Genomic DNA, 11,064 nt, shown 5'->3' on the forward strand with positions numbered 1-11,064 from the left:
GAGTTAAACGGGAATGATGGAGAAACCCTGTGTCACATAGCAACAAAAGTGTTTCATTACAAAATAAACACATAATTTCTTGAATCTTTCTCTCCTAGGATAGGAGGTCTCCAAATACGGTAGGCAAAAGGTAGCCAAACAAAGGTGTGTGAGAAATAAAATAATGCTTTCAGCATAGAAATGCAGAAATGAGTTTTAGCTAAACAGATCAGGAAACTGGTGGCTAAGTGGGAATATATTCCAGGCAGTAAATTGTTAGGGAAGCAGGAGTGGTTATAAGGGACCAGAAAGACAAAATTAGTAGAATTAGAATGAAACTGAATAGAAAGTGAATGTTTAAGTGAATTGAAAGGTGATTGTGAAAATGCAAAACAGTGAGAAAAACATGTTTTGACAATCAGATGTAGGGCTTGAAACTGGATTTAAAAATTGCAAGAAAAAGCAGTCTGGATTGGAATGGATCAACTCTGTTAACAAGCAGTATTGAATTCTATTTAACAACTTAGGACCACTCAGAAAGCAACATTAAGGTAAGGTAGTGGCATTCCAATAAGCTTTTATATGCTAGGTTCATATTAGAAAATGTAAGAAATATATAAAATGATGTTTCTAAAAATTTTGCCAGAAAATGTTTCTCATCAATCTTCAGTAAATTGTAGTTGTACATAAATAATAAGCTTCTAAGAAGGTCTTGGTACTGAAAGCGACTGTCAGGAATGACCACATCATACATGAGCTTTGGAATGTAGTTTCAATCTGCCCTGTAGAAGGAGCAACAGAAGCTGAAGGCAGAATCAAAAGAGGAATCAGCCTAGAATCGCTACATTCCCACAAATGGACTACGTCCAATTCCTCTTTAATTTTGTTTATCTTATCTAGCACCAAAACAGTACAAACCATTAGTTGAGTTGATTCCTGGGCATAGGCATGAGTAATACATCAGTTTAATTGGAACTCCATATATCTTTCGTGCCTGGCATCTCCATACTTTAAGCCTCCTGCAACTTCATGCATTACCCAAAATTGATGGGTAAAATTGGAAACTGCAGCCCCAAAATTGCTGCAAAGTACTCTTAAGATAAATTCCACTATTTTGTCTAAGCTTCTGGCATTTTGACTTTTGTTACAAATCTTATACAAAGATATTGATCATCGCAAAAGAATCTATTAAGCTTGTAAACTAATTGGGTTCATTTGAAAAGAATATTATAAATAAAACTCACTGAATAGTTAAAGCTGCAGTATCAAAATACATCCCTTCTAGTTTATAAAACTGGAAGATCCATTTAAATTAAAGATACATTTCACAAACTTGTGGCCATATTTTGATTTTTTTTTTACAAAAGTAAACAAACGGTTAAGAGGACAGCTATATAATACATGTGCACATTAAATCTGGTTTGGCTGATCAACTTTCTGCAGCTATGAAAATACTGTTTCAAAATCAGAAGACAAACTTTGAAGTAAAATAAGTGACTCTGTGGAAGCCTGCTGAAAGGGGACTTTTTAGTTTGAACAAGTCCTTAAAAATTCACTTATCCAAATCCAGGTCCTTTTACTGCAACTCAGAAGCCATCAAGATGCGGATGTTAATGTTCCAATTCATGCATACCAGTCTGTGCAATAATAATGTACATGATACTGTCTCCATGGGGACCCCACATTTCGGATGGCAGGTTGCCCAGTCCTACTGCAGCCCTTTGGATGGCTTTCCCATTGAGCTGTCGCTTCAAAGAGCCAATGATTTACCATGGCCAAGAGAGAAACTTATTAAGACAGGGTAGTAAGGGCTCCAGACGGTTTGTACAACAAGCCTGAGCAAGCTTTAACAAGATAACAGTATTAAAAGCCTTTGCAATCTGCTGTAGGTCTTAGATCCAGCAAAGCTCACCTGCCAGGAAGCCTACTAGCCTCTAGTCTGTATTGCTTCCAGGTATGTTACTTATTATTTCAGCATATACACTGCCTTTCTATCCATAGGGTACTCAGGGTGGTTAGCAGCCAAAAATAGAATATCAATAATTAAATCACAGGAAGCAGCTACAATAAGATTATCTTTGCATACCATACTAACCTATGATTAGCTGAATCATAGTTCCACTATGAACCAACAACTTTTATTCCTGTGATAGACTAACAAACTAACTACTGGTACATTGCTAGGTTTACACAGCACATTGAGCTGCAAACCATCTTTTAGCCTTAGATAGACCTGGCTAGAGATTTCCCCTGGTTGAAGAAAGAAAGGACCCAAACTCAGCTTTTCATAGCTTCAGAACAATGCAAAAGAATGTCTTCTCTGGGGGTGCTTGGAAAAACACACCTCAGAAAACTAGCTGATGCTACCACCCAACTATTCTGTTACTGATTTTCGCACATGCTATAGAATTCATATATTGTGTGTCTGTATGATCAATTAATCTTAATGCATTATCATCAAAAAAGTTTTAATCATTCCATTGTTGATTGAAATAGCAGTCATATAGATTGCATGTCACTTTCTCCACCCATTCCCAAAATGTATAAAAACAGAGAAAGAGAAAGCAAGCTGGCTACAAAATGCAGGTTAGTGATTCCAAGCTAAAATGAGTAGATAAAAAAGAAACAGAGAAGATATTTTGAAAAATTCCTACTAAAAAAATCTACAGTGGAAAATAATCCTCTATTATTATTTATCAGTTCCAATTAAATGAATATATTTAAATCATCGAGAACAATTTAAAAATACAACAATTTGCATTAGATAATCAAGATAATATTCCCTAATTGCAAAAAAAGAAAAAGAAAGGAAGAATAATTCATAGTATAAACAGAATGTATTTAAATTCTTAACCCATTCTACTTATAAGAAAATAGAATATTTAAAATATTTATTCCAATATTATTATAGATATTAGTCTTTAGAATAATTTAAAATTGAAGTATTGGCAACATTCAGACTTTACTAATTTCTATATGGCAATGATGTTTTTTACTACAAAAGGGATGATGCATTCTTGATTTCTTTTATTTGGCTTTTATCAATTTCTGCTATTTGAACAAAAAATAATTAAAGGAAACTCATCAAATATTTGACTGTTATTCTTCTTTCACTGGCTTTATTATTTTTAGCAATAGCCTATTTATTCCAGGCTTGTTTTATTTTTAAAATCATAATCATTCTTCAAAAAAGCACTTGGAGTCACAGGGGTTGTCCATTAGTGAAGCAGTGGAAGTGATGTGCCTGGAGGCTGCTGGGGTGTGGATGGGTGTCAACAGGCTCAAACTCAATCTTGACAAGAGGGAGTGGCTGTGGGTTTTGCCTCCCAAGGACAATCCCATCTGTCCATCCATTTCCCTGGGGGAGGGGAGTCTCTGCTCACAGTCACTTATGCCCTCATCACCTTGAGATTTGATTACTGCAACACTCTATACATGGGGCTACCTTTAAAGAGTGTTCAGAAACTCTAGATCGTGCAGAATGCGGCTGCGAAAGCTATCGTGGGGCTCCCTAGATTCACCCACGTCTGGTCAACACTCCGCAGCCTACTTTGGTTGCCGATTAGTTTCCGGTCACAATTTAAAGTGTTGGTAATGACCTATAAAGCCCTACATGGCATCAGACTAGAATACCTTCGGAATCATCTTCTGCCGCATAAATCCCAGCGACCAATTAGGTCCCATAAAGTTGGCCTTCTCCAGGTCCTGTTGACTAAACAATGTCGTCTGGCGGGCCCCAGGGAAAGAGCCTTCTCTGTGGTGGCCCTGGCCCTCTGGAATCAACTCCCCCCCCCAGAGATCAGAACCACCCCCACCCTCCTTGCCTTTCATAAGTTACTGAAGACCCACTTATGTTGTCAGACATGGGGAAATTGAGCCCCTGGGTTTATATTATTTATATATTGTATGTGTTGTATGGTTTTAATAATGGGTTTTTAGATTTTTTAAAAATGTATTAGAGGGGCGGCACACAAATCTAATAAATTAAATTAAATTAGGGCACATAGAACTTGTAATACAATGAGAACGGAGATATAGAACAAAGGGTTAAAATAGATCTAGTCCTTGAATTCCATGTAAATACATGATGGTAGGCAATTGAAGAGTGTTAGTACTATGTACATAACTAGTTGTGTTTGGCAATATATAAAATAGACCAACAATGTATGCTTACATGTATTATTACACTATTGCTTTAAGAGGTAGTGTTACAGATTGACATATGAGGGAGCCAGAAGCGTGATTCACCCTCTCGACTAGTCTCTGCTATTTCTGTTTTGTCTTTGTGACTATGCTGTAGTAAGAACTGTGTGTTCAAATGATGGTTTGTGTATTTGTAAGCTGGACAAATAAGCTTATAGTATTGTATATGTATTGAGAGTTATTGACTGATTGAACTGTGTGTGATTGCTCTTGACTAAGATATTTGCCAAAGTAAATAATATTTTATACACTAAATGTAACTGGATTATATTACTGAATTATTACTCATACCTGTTCTGCCTGGCCACAGGCCAGCCAGGAACTAAGTGAGCTATTAGTTGAATAGCTGCTAAACCTCCATGTTTCCTCTGTGTACGTGTAGCTTTGACCAGATAGGTAGGTAGGTAGGTAGGTAGGTAGGGAGAGAGAGAGAGAGAGAGAGAGAGAGAGAGAGATAATGGATGGATGGATGGATGGATGGATAGATAGATAGATAGATGATAGATAGATAGATAGATAGATAGATAGATAGATAGATAGATAGATAGATAGATAGATAGATATAATGATGGATAGATAGATAGATAGATAGATAGATAGATAGATAGATAGATAGATAGATAGATAGATGTAGATGATAATGATAATGATAGACAGGCAGGCAGGCAGAGCTCTTTTCAAAATATTCAATCCACTGGAGTTGGGTGGCTAATAATAAATAAGTAAATAAATCTAATAATAGGAGAAAATGTAAATAAATCTAATAATAGGAGAAGTAAATAAATCTAATAATGAGAAGAAGTTTTATTGATATATCTTGTAGCCATAATAATAATAATAATCCACAAAATAAGTCTACTACATTTAATGTAATTAAGAATATATATTTATGTATATATATACAAAGAAGAATGGATGCTGGGAAGGAATTCTTTGTAACTGTATGGCTCTTTTCTTCTCTAGGATTTTATTGCTGAGGTATAGTAGATTGGCCTCTGGCAACCTCCCAGAAAACATTCAATTAGATAATGGCTTCAGAAGATAATGATTCCACCCGTCCAAAGAGAGGATCACTACCTCTCCATCAGAGCTCCCAGCCTACAGATACGGCACCCAGACCATTGCTGCCTCTGCAGAGTATTGAAGGGAAAGGCCCCTTCCCACCATCCCGGAGAAGCTCCATTATGAGCATCCTCAATGCCCCATTTTCAAGTAGGAGAAATTCATTGGCTGCTGGAGGAAGGCGCCTTTCTATTGGGCCCTGGATGCATTGTGGGCGAGTGAGTTTTTCTGGGCTACCACTCTTTGAACCCATTCAGGAGACACACTATGAGAACACCTACAAGACCCAGCCAGATAAAGATTGCAGATTTAATTCCTCGCGCACACAGCAGATTCTTGAGTCCGTTCTGGCCAGCTTCTTCAGTGATGTCAAATACAATCCTGCAAATAGTGGGCAGTTGGTCCAAAACCTGTCAGACCTTGTCAGGAGCAGGGTCAAAGAACTAACTCCACCACGCTACAAACTTGTGTGTAATGTCTTTCTGGGCCAGCTGGCCAACCAAGGGTTGCACATTGCTAGTCGGTCCCTCTGGGATGTGGAGAATGATAACTTTGCTTCAGCCACTTTCACAAATTCATCGCTTTTTACTGTAGTCACAGTTCATGGATTATATTATGAATGAGTAAGGCTTCTAAATATTAACTTCTCTCTCTCCTCATTTTATCTTGCTAGAGATTAAGATCGGTCAGAACTGGGGATGTATCTGGACATAGTTTAAAGTAACAACATATGGTGCAAAATATACACTGCTCAAAAAAATAAAGGGAACACTTAAAAACGGAATATAACTTCAAGTAAATCAAACTTCTTTGAAATCAAACTGTTCACTTAGGAAGCAACACTGATTGACAGTCAATTTCACATGCTGTTTTGCAAATGGAATAGTTGTGCAAATGAAATATTCAATGAGAATGTTTAATTCATTCAGATCTAAGATGGGTTATCTGAGTGTTCCCTTTATTTTTTGGAGCAGTATATGTTATAGAGTATAAAATATAGTCACAGAGCAGCAAAAGACAAAACTACGAAATCTGCCCCAGTGGGAACTGGTGGTCAAAATATCTCCTTATGAATTCTTTTGTTCAATTGGCAGTTAATGTAGAATTGTTTGGTTCTACAGTATTACTTATGCTTCGCTTGTACAAAATATTATGTAACTTCCTTTTTCAAAAACCCCCAAAAAGCCATTGCTCTTCCTTGAGCAAAGATGATCTTTCAAAAGCAGATTATGCTAAGGGTGCCCAAAATATAGCTGTATGTGTTGGATTTGAGACATACGGTATATTGCAAGTGAAAGACTAAAATATCAAATATCTTGTCACTGCATCAAATGTCAATGTAACTTTTTTCCATTGGGGTCAAAAACCTGCTACTGTAAACACAAATGTGGGGAAACCCAAACAGTTTTGACTTAACTCTTGAAATTATATTTTAACAGATAAGCTTTACTGCTTTGAATGAGAAAAGTACAATATAGCCAAATAATAATGGTAGTTATGCTTTAACAAAGTGGTTTTCAATCTGGAAGTCAGGACCCCTTTGGGGGCTGAACAACCATTTCATTGGGGGGCGCCTAAGACCATGAGAAAAGACAAATTTCCCATGGTGTTAGGAACTAAAGTTTCTATTCTGACGCCCTGGAACATATTTTTACAATCCAACCAATCAGGCGTTTACAGTGGGGGTGTCCCTCTGATCTTCCTTCCAATCAGCTTAAAGCTCTGTTGGGAGAATTGGCGCTAGACTTATGGTTGGGGGTCATCACAACATGAGGAACTGTATTAAGGGGTCACAGCATTAGACAGGTTGTGAACCACTGCAACACATTGGGTGAATACTAATTTGGAGTAAGCTATGCATCAATTATGAATAATAATAATAATAATAATAATAATAATAATAATAATAATAAATTTATTAGATTTGTATGCCGCCCCTCTCCGTAGACTCGGGGCAGCTCACAACAATAATAAAAACAATATACAGTGTAACAAATCTAACAATTAAAACAAAGCATCTAAAAAAACCATACAACACAAGCATACGATACATAAAACTCTGCAAGCCTGGGGGAGGTGTCTCAATTCCCCCATGCCTGGCAATATAGGTAGGTCTTAAGTAATTTATGAAAGACAAGGAGGGTGGGGGCAATTCTGAATTTGTCATCTCTCTCCACTTGGCTAAATGGGGGTAGTGACGTCCAAGCACCTATCAACTAGAAATGAATATGCTGAATATAATGTTGAAGATGTCATGTGGGATTATACTTCCTACATATATACATTTATTTCTCTCCATCTGATAGGCCTCTGAAGCTCTTGAAAATAGAAAATAGGTAAAATAGAGATTGTGGAAATAGAACACCAACATTAGCCAATCTAACATTGTCTTTAGCTTTAGTAATTGCAGGCATCCAATCCTGTTCTACTACTTTGAAGAAATTTTAGTTACCAAGGAATGTTATCAAAAATGGCAGTAAAGGTTCTGCCTTGCCACTGTACTGCTTTCCATTCTAACTGATAGCACATTTTAATCTTTAAGTCTATAAGAGCTGAGACCACTTTACCGTTGAAAAACACGTTCCTTTTTCATCACGGACCTTATATAGAAGACCAGTTTATGTTATCAACTTGCCCTTGGCATAATTTCCGATGAAAGACTCGCCAAGGTCTCTTATCATCTAACTATACTTAAATTATTTAAAGTAATTAAACTTAACTGGTAATTAAACCTAATGTTTATTTTCCACAGAATTTAAAACACTGACCATTGTTTAAAATATCTTTGCTATTGCTAGAGGTTGTTTTAATTCTCCATTGATAGAATAGTTTACATTGCCTATTTGAAGCTAAGTTAATGTGCACATTTTGTCAGGCGTTAAACACACAATTAAGTGATAAATGCTGATAAAAATATTAACATTCCACATTAAAGCCAGAACCCATCAGATATTCCAGGTCTATAATATCTGCCTTCTGAGTTGCAAAGTATAAATTGTATAAAAAAGGTATTCTGGTTATTCAGTAAAGATACCTAAATAGTTCCACTTTACTGAGATGACAGTAAAGCATAAAGAGAGATTAGGAAAGGGTGCAGGTATCCCAAAGTATCTCTCAGATATCTGAAAGGTTGGACATCAGATTTTCAGTGTTGGTGGTGTTAAAATGTGAGGATATCCTTAACCCATGGGATATGGCCATGTGTTCCTTTGAAAAAGAGAAAGCTTGAGTTCTAATCCTGAACTGGGCATGAAGCCTGCTGGCTGACCTTGGGCCAGTCACATTATCTGACGTAGGAAGGAGGCAACCGCAAACCATTCTTTTAAAACTTGCCAAGAAAATTGCAGAACTTGCCAAGAAAATTGCAGGGACTTGTCCAGGAAGTTTGAATGTTGCACATAATTGAAGAAAGGAAGGAAGGAAGGAGGGAAGGAAGGAAGGAAGGAGGGAAGGAAGGAAGGAAGGAAGGGAAGGGAGGGGAAGGGAAGGGAAAGGAAAGGAAAGAGAAAATAATCAATATACATGTGTACGTTTTACTGGAAAATCTTCATATGATAAAGATGTTATTGTGAGGATGTTCTGAGCCAGTGATGGTAAACCTATGGCATAGTTCCCACAGGTGGCATTCCCTGCTGGCACAGGAGCCATTACCCTAGCTCAGCTCAATGTGCATGTGTGTACTGGCCAGTTGTTTTTCAGCTCTCCTGGAGGCTCTAAGAGGGCATTTTTGGCTTCCAGAGAGTCTCTGGGGGGGATGGGGAGGCCCTTTTTGCCCCTGGAGTCTGGGGAGGGTGAAAAACGGGCCTACCGGGCCCACCAGAGTTTGGGAAATGGGCTGTTTCCGGCCTCCAGAGGGCCTCTGGGGGGGGAGGCCATTTTCGCCATCCCCAGGCATTGAATTATGGGTGTGGGCACTCACACATGCACGGCAGGTTTGCCATCACTATTCTAAGCTTTAGATTACAGGAGACCCCAAACTGGCTGGAGAATTCTGGAAGTTGAAGTCCACAAGTCTTAAAGTTCCCAAGTTTGAAGACCCATGCTTCTGTTCATCTGTTCATCAGGAATTATGATTGTACCAAGAATGGTGGGTGACTAAAAGAATCATATTGAGAAATTGGCAACGTTATTTTAGATATTGAGTGGTTGTCAGAAATGAATAAACAAAATGAGCTGGAAGGGTTCTTGCCCAGGCTCCTGCTCAACCAGGAGAACCTATATAGCATTTCAGATAATTGTCTGTCTAGTCTCATCTTAAAAACATCATGATGGCATGCCCACAATTTCTGAAGGCAAGCTGTTCCATTGCTTAATTGTCCTCACTGTTAGGAAGTGTATCCTGAATTCTAAGTTGCTTCTCTCTTTCATTAGTTTCCAACCATTGTTTCTTGTCCTGCCCTCTGGTACTTTGGAGAATTTGACCCCAATATGTGACCTGTTTTAGAAAATCTAGAATTTTTTACTGATCACAGGGTGTAGCTGTGTAATGACAGAGATCTTGCTATATTTTACAACATATTGTACGGATTAGTGTTTTAGTAAATCAATGCCTATTGATCGGTTATGGAATTTTTCCTTTTCATAATTGCATTCTATGAGCTTGCTTCTTAACTATTTGTTAAATTTTAAGATCGTTTTGTTAATTGCGTATGTAAATAATGTTATATTAAAATTATCCAGAAATGGAACAAGAATCCCCAGTATGTTTACATAACAGGGCAAATCAAAGTACAGTGATACCTTGTATTACAAACTTAATTGGTTCCGGGACGAGGTTCTTAAGGTGAAAGGTTTGTAAGACGAAACAATGTTTCCCATAGGAATCAATGAAAAAGCGATTCATGCGTGCAAGCCCAAAATTCACCCCTTTTGCCAGCCGAAGCGCCCGTTTTTGCGCTGCTGGGATTCCCCTGAGGTTCCCCTCCATAAGAAACCCCACCTCCGGACTTCTGTGTTTTTGCGATGCTGCAGGGGAATCCCAGCATTGCAAAAACAAGCGCTTCGCTGGCAACGGAAGTCCGGAGGTGGGGTTTCCCATGGAGGGGAGCCTCAGGGGAATCCCAGTAGCGCAAAAATGGGTGCTTCACTGGCAACGTGAGTCTGGTGGTGGGGCATCCCAGCGATGGCGGTGGGTTTGTAAGGTGAAAATAGTTTGTAAGAAGAGGCAAAAAAATCTTAAACCCCGGGTTTGTATCTCGAAAAGTTTGTATGATGAGGCATTTGTAAGATGAGGTATCACTGTAATTGATCAGAGCCAAACTCAAGAAAGTCAGGGGGCTGGGATTTCTCCAAACACCTGGCTGTCAGCTGGCCCCTTCATAACCAGCCTTTCACAAAATGGTTAAAACAATCTTGCCCAGGTCAGCTTTTAAATTTTAATGCTATTATCGAGTTTTTCATCTGGGATTTTATCCATTGACCCAAGTTTGATAATAGATATTTTTGGGTTAGACTTTACATGGGATTTGGCTATAAACTGGCACCTTGGAAGATGTGCAGTATAAAAATGAACATACTGTACTGCAAACAATAAGCAGTAAATGTCTGTTAGCCTCTCCAGTCTAGATAATAGGAAGAAGAATGCCAGAAGCCTAAAAATGATTTGGAAGCACAGAACACCAAATCTGTCCACCACTCAGATGTTTGTTTCTCTGAAAAGTACTGGTGTAAAACAACTTTTCTTATTGTAAAGAGCATATAGCATACTGTAGCACAGTGATGGCGAACCTATGGCATATCTGCTGGCCCGCAAGCCGTTGACCTAGTTCAGCTCCAACATGCATGTGTGTCCCAGCCAGCTGATTTTTGGCTTGCAGAGGC

General features: G+C 38.3%; 1 protein-coding gene across 2 annotated transcripts in view; it reads left to right on the forward strand.

Annotated features, from left to right (window-relative positions):
• Positions 1 to 109: 109 nt before the first annotated feature.
• Positions 110 to 11,064, forward strand: part of LOC139164103 (tigger transposable element-derived protein 1-like) — a 51,493-nt gene continuing 40,538 nt past the window's right edge. The window contains exons 1-2 of one of the 2 annotated variants that reach the window (XR_011558577.1): positions 110 to 530; positions 5,146 to 5,867. The gene's annotated coding sequence lies outside the window, so the exon portion shown is untranslated. The remainder of the gene's footprint in view (positions 531 to 5,145; positions 5,868 to 11,064) is intronic. The other variant, XM_070745781.1, reaches the window with a different exon arrangement.

Source organism: Erythrolamprus reginae, chromosome 3, assembly GCF_031021105.1.
Source record: "Erythrolamprus reginae isolate rEryReg1 chromosome 3, rEryReg1.hap1, whole genome shotgun sequence".
Lineage (NCBI taxonomy): Eukaryota > Metazoa > Chordata > Lepidosauria > Squamata > Dipsadidae > Erythrolamprus > Erythrolamprus reginae.